This window comes from Opisthocomus hoazin, chromosome Z (assembly GCF_030867145.1).
Source record: "Opisthocomus hoazin isolate bOpiHoa1 chromosome Z, bOpiHoa1.hap1, whole genome shotgun sequence".
Classification (NCBI taxonomy): domain Eukaryota; kingdom Metazoa; phylum Chordata; class Aves; order Opisthocomiformes; family Opisthocomidae; genus Opisthocomus; species Opisthocomus hoazin.
Window position 1 is genome coordinate 32720543 of NC_134454.1, and position 6000 is coordinate 32726542.

Sequence of the window (6000 nt, forward strand, 5' to 3'; positions counted from 1 at the left end):
TCTCCCTGCTCACAGACACTCATTTAAAACTCAGTGAGAGGAATTCCCATGGCAGCATCCTCATAGCTTATCCCAGAGCTTTGTGAGCCTTTTTCTTAGAGAGCACATTTTGACGCCTAGCCCTGAGCTTGCCTCCTGCTGAAAATTATTGTTTCCTGTCCCATCCTTGGCTATGGAGCAAAGTTACTCTCTTCCCCTCTGCAGGGCCCTTCTTTTTTTGCTGAAAAGAATTTTGGCCAAAAAATTGCCACCCAGCTTGCAATTCCAGCATTCCCCTCCTCCTACCACAGAGCAGAGCCCTGCACTTCACACCTCACACCGTGTCATCTCCTGCCCAGATCTCCAACCTGCTGAGATGAGTTTGAAACACGAGTCTGTGCTCCCATGTCTCTGCCGCTCCTCCAGCCCCGTGCTCCATGCAGGTGCAATACGGAGGGAGGTGCGTTATTCTTTCCATGGTATCGTTCAGGAAAATACTGGATAGGACTGGGAGCAGGACAGATTGCAGCAGAACCACAGCTACCTCACCCCATAAGTCAGACACCTTCTCTGTGAGACCCATCTTTTCTCTCTCATCTGACTACAGAATTGAGCAGAATGTGTATAATAATAATGCATAATAATAGCAATAAAACATAAATATCATGTTAATGTAAGAGATTATAATATATTAAATACAAAATTCATAATAAAACATCAACATTAATTACTGATATGTAGTACAAATATTATACATCACATATATATTTATAAATAAGAGTAATTTTATACTTGTGCAATATACATGTGTATATATGATGCATCTTTCCATATTTATAAAATATAAGAGCAGTTATTTTGGGACACTACTGGACAAACTGTTAAGTGATTTCCCAAAACAGCTTGTAAACCACAGCCCTCGACCACGTGGAAATTTACACCCAAAAAATAAATGGTTGCATTCAGCAGAGGCATACTAGAAACCCTGCTTTTTTTGTTGGGGAGGGCATGTGCAGGGGCAGGGGATGGCATTTGGCACTGGCAGCTGAAACAGCAGAACCCAACAACCGCTTTTAACAACCGCAGCTGCCTTGTTCGCAGGCCAGCACACCTCCATGCAGGGGAGAACACCACTTTAAAATGCGGCTACCTATATAACTAATGCAGACGATCAGCAATCGGGAGCCTAAACGCGACGCGCTGTCCGGCTCTTCACCATTTCACAGCTTTCCACTGGACCTTTCCCCTTAAGACAGATTTCTAACCTGACACTTGTTCCAGTTGGTTTTATTCTGTTTGTCACACCAACCAGCAATTTTTAAGGCAAGACGGGTTAATACGCAGTGAAGTACCACAGGCCTTTTAGAGGCTGCTTTCTGGCTGGGCAAATAAAGAATTTCAGTGTAAACTACTAGACCATCAGTGTTTTTTTCTTCTCTCAAGCCTTAACCCACGACCCACTGAAATAAGGAATTACCACATCCAGTTGCTGCCAGCTTTACACATATTCTGAATAAAATTGCTCTAGAGGATAATTATATCATGGATACCTTTCTTGTCTATTTCTTTCGTTAAGATGCAGCTGTTCACAGGTGAAGAGACTAAACTATAAAGCTTTCAAACTACAGTGCTGGTTATTCAGGAAAAGAAAAGTACTTCCCATCTAGTTCAGTTGCCAAAGTTAAGCAACACGTGCGTTTGAATGTTTGCCCACTGCTGTGTGTTTATGTTTCTGTTTTGAAAACACATTTGGGGTTTTTTTTTTGCCCAATTGTCCACACTGACCAAAGACACTCACTTTACTGAAGATCACAGAGGAAAATAATAGCACAGACCATACAATAAAGGGTGGGAAACTAGTGAAATAAACAAAGCTGGAGAGAAAAGGGTAGAGGCACCAATACCCTCCCCTTATCTCTTTCAGTTATCTTAGGTACTATTTACAAACCACATATGTAAAATATTTTAGGTACAGTAACTGTTTTTGTAAAATAATTACTTTGAACTCTTGCAGTGGAAATAAAAACTTGCAAAAGATCACAGTGCTCACTCTGTGAATACCATGAACCTAATCCTGTGATTTCGCACTTACAGGAAAACTTTTGTTCCCGTAACTTTTCACGGGACTAAAACCCAAAGATGGCTGGGTCCAACAGGACTCGTGATGTCTCTGAGCTAACACAAGTCAAGTGAACAGAAGTTTGCAGATCTTGCCTGTTGCTAAACCATAAATAAGAAAAGGGAATGGAGCAATATGAAGGAACTCTCCAGCAACACAAAGACTGGAACAAGAACTGGGCAGACCATAAAATGTGGAAAACACCTGTAATTGGGAATAGCTGCCAGATGATGCAAAATAACTCAATTCTTTGCACGGATGTCAGTCAGCCACACAAGCTCAAACTGAACCCGAAGTCTGGGACAGGTCCTTTATCACCATACCCTTCTCAGAGAAGACACGTTACTGAAAGTTATCTGCTTACATCCCACCCATGTACATATGACTGAGGCTGAATTACAATACATTCTCACCATGCTGAAGACATTTATTCTGTTATTTCTATTTCTGTTTTGATCACTTGAGTTTGGACAGTCATGTGAACAAGACCTTTTATTTACTTCAGGGCCCAGAACTACCAAACCAGAAAAATGCAGACAATCAGTGGCCAGCCAAGGGTCTCATTAGGCAATCTGTGCCATGTACTCATTACCATGGAAACGAGAGAGGGCTGGCACGCTGTAATTTCTGTCTTGCAAGAGAATTCACCAACCCCGCCAGTAAATAAAGTTCATAAATCAACAAATCAGAGCCAAGGTCAAGTAACTGAAGATGAAGCAGTCGTGCTCCATGGGTCCTCTTCATTATTACCAGCACTAAGGTGTAAGTCGTCAAGTTCCTCTGAGCTATTACGCAGATCCATCATGGAAACATTTGACTTCAACTGACACTCCTTTCTGAATATTTTTCAGAGAAAAGGAACCAGAAAAGCCAATAAAAATTTGCACTGCTTTAAGTCACTAACCTTCGTCTCGCCCTGTGTTACTTTGCAGGAACGTGTGCAGCAATAACCTTCGAAAGCAGAGCCTTACCCTGAGCTAGTTACACTTGAATTACCAGATGCCTAACAATCCTCGAGAAGACTAATTGCCATATATGTTTCTGTGAAGTGCCTTACAAACAGTAGTTAATTTTCACACCACCTCTGTGAGCTGTGCACGGATGGGTTATCGCTCCCGGAGTGCGGATGTGGGAAACCAGTGGCACCGTGGAAACGTGTGCCAAGGCTGGGACCACAGGTCTGCCCTCACTTGAGACCTTCGGGCCTCTCCTGTCTGCTTTTTGTAACTAACAGGGAAGAGGGGGAGACCGAAAATAGCAGCAGACAGCGCTGCCGAAACCCCGGGAGTCTCTGCAGAGCCAGAGTGCGTGGCCACGAGGCGAGGTTTGGTGGCCGCCTAACGAAGGCGTGCCTGGTGACTGCCAGGCGCAAGCTGCTAGCCAGGCACACTGCTACCGCGTCGGGAGCTCGGCGACTACAGAACCACAAACCTCTTCTCATCGCGTGAACGAAGCAGAACTACAGCGTGCTTTTGAAACGTTCAGTAAGTCCAGTTACAGGAAACTTCCCGGTGTAGCACAGAGACTACCGGCGCACAGAGGCACTAGTACAGGAGCAGCATCAACAGGTATTTACTTAAAAAACACCAAAAAACCACAAATGAACCAACAAACAAACCAGCTTGCTAACAATGGCAAGAAAAGTACTCGAGCTGTCACAGTGTTTCTACAAGTTTTCGGTTACCAACTGGAAACGTAGCTGTTTCAGTGGAATACGAAGACGACATGTGTCACTCTGGAGATGAGTTACTGCCAACACCAGGAAGAGTAACTCCACTGAGTAACTCTCTCTCTCACAACAAGCTTTACGCTGCACATAAGACCATCCATTATCCCCTGAACGCTTTCTGTCAATACTGAGTTCACACAGTATCTTTTTGCCAATCCTTACCTCTTCACTACTCATTTGGTTTTTAAACTCTCAGGTTGGTTCATCAGTTTACCTGTAAAGGACTCCAAAGAGCTGATCAACTTCAGCACAAGATTGAAAAACAGCTTTTTGCTGGATATCAGTTACCCAGGCCGCGTGCCAGGCTCAGCCCAGGACAGCAGGCGAGTGCACAAACCGTGCGACTTCCAACTTCGACCTTTGTCAAAGTGGCTTCAGAAGCGGGCAAAAACAGGGTTAGCCAAGCCCAAAATGACGTTTCAAAAGCCAGCCTGAGACAACATTGCCCTGAGGAGATGTTGCTGGCAATGCCAGCCGGCTGGGAGCAGCCCGAACGCGTGCTGTGGGGCAGGCGCGCAGCCCCGGCGCGGTGCTGGCTGGGGTTATTAGGCTAATTGCAGTACCACGCGAGCACAGCCCTGTCCGTCTGAGCTCCCAATTACATGGAGGGGAGCAGAAGCAGCCGCCGGGGGAAACAGGAACCGGTTGCTCCTGACCTGAAAAAACCTTTTGGGGTCACTCTGTTTAAAGAAGGAAAAGAGTGAGGAAAAACAAGCCTCGTCCCTGACCCGAAAAGCTGTCATCCAGAATGTAGCAAAGGGATGTAATCATTCGATTTTGACACAAATTCTCACCGCTGCTCACAGGCGCACTAAGGGCTTGGTCCCATTTCTCTCCAAATCAGCAGAAAAAAGGAAAGCCATCACTGTCGCCGCAGCTCGCTGTCCAGCTCGCGCATCTATCGCAGCTCCAGCACTGCGGCACCGAGGTTCTGTTTCTGGGAAGGACAGAGGGGGAATGGCGGAGAAGGCAGGCGAGAGCAAACTTCACGGACTAACCATCCAGACGCCGAGAGCCAGGCGCGCTCGAGGACTTCGTTTTCAGCCGGTGTGCGGTTTTGTTTCTACAGCAGATCTTCATTCACTTGGATGGAAACGGCCCCCGCTCCGCGTCTCGTACTGCCGAGCAACCGGCCGCGTCCCGGGGGTCCCGAAAACCGAGGGCGGGGGGCTGTAAGGTCTGTGCCACAGCCACTCCTCTGGCTGGGAAGCGGCTCCCGCTCTGACAGCCGGAATTGAACCGCGCAAGGCTCAGTGGATCCCCCCACCGCTCCCGCTCTCTGCCTTTGCACCTCACCACCCTCTCCCGGCTTCTTTCGCAGTTTCCAGCCCTCCCTCCCGGCTCCCCTCGCTGACAGGCCAAGTTCGCGGGGGGCTGGGGGGCGAGAGGGACCCCCGGCGCTCCCCTGCCCTCCCGCGGGAGGTGTCGGGGGGGGGGGGGGGGGGGAGTGTGAAGCCCCCGGGGAGGGGGCGCCCAAACCACACGGCCAGACCCCAGGGGTCTCCACACCGCAGCCCCCCTCCCCCCTCTATTTCAGCCCGAGGGGGGGTGCAGGAAGGGTCGCTTTTCTTTCTACAAGAGGATGCAAGGCGGGGGGGGGGGAGTGTCACCCCGCTCCCTACGTCGTGACAAACACCGACCCCCCCACCTCACGTGCTGGGGGGGGGGGGTGTCAGGGCACGGCTGCCCCCGCGCACTGAGGGCACAAAGAGCGGGACGGGGAGCAGCGGCGACGGGCGGGTCACGTACCTGCAGGTGCCGGTCCGCGGGCGCGCGGGGCGGGGAGGCGGTGCAATATCGCCTGTATCGCATGGGGGGATTACCGCGATATCGCGCGGGGGTGGGGAGGTGGGGGGAGCGGCCGTGGCCCCTCCCCCTCCTCCCTCCTCCCGCGCTGCCCAGCTCCGCGCCGGCGGCTCCCGTCAGCGGCCGGAAACCGGGACCGCGCGCACGCACCGCAGGAAGTGCGCGAGGGCACGGCCAGGCCCGCGGCGGCACCGGCCCCGCGCCGCCCCGCGCCGCCCCGCGCCGGGCACCGGGCGGCGGGACCGCCCCCCCCCGCATCCCCGCCCCCCCCGCATCCTCGCGGTGGGAGCGGGGAAATGGCGGTGCTTTGTCTGCGCGGCCGAGGCGCGGGGAGGCGGGCGCTGGCGGAGCGGTGCCGAGGGGCTCT

At 50.9% G+C, this 6000-nt stretch overlaps 1 protein-coding gene across 2 annotated transcripts in view; it reads right to left on the reverse strand.

The window, feature by feature from the left end:
• Nucleotides 1–5758, reverse strand: part of KIAA1958 (KIAA1958 ortholog) — a 75389-nt gene extending 69631 nt beyond the window's left edge. Inside the window, exon 1 of one of the 2 annotated variants that reach the window (XM_075447186.1) lies at nt 5577–5758. The gene's annotated coding sequence lies outside the window, so the exon portion shown is untranslated. Of the gene's footprint in view, nt 1–4621; nt 4703–5576 lie in introns of those variants that run through there. The other variant, XM_075447187.1, reaches the window with a different exon arrangement.
• Between the last annotated feature and the right edge of the window lie 242 nt (nt 5759–6000).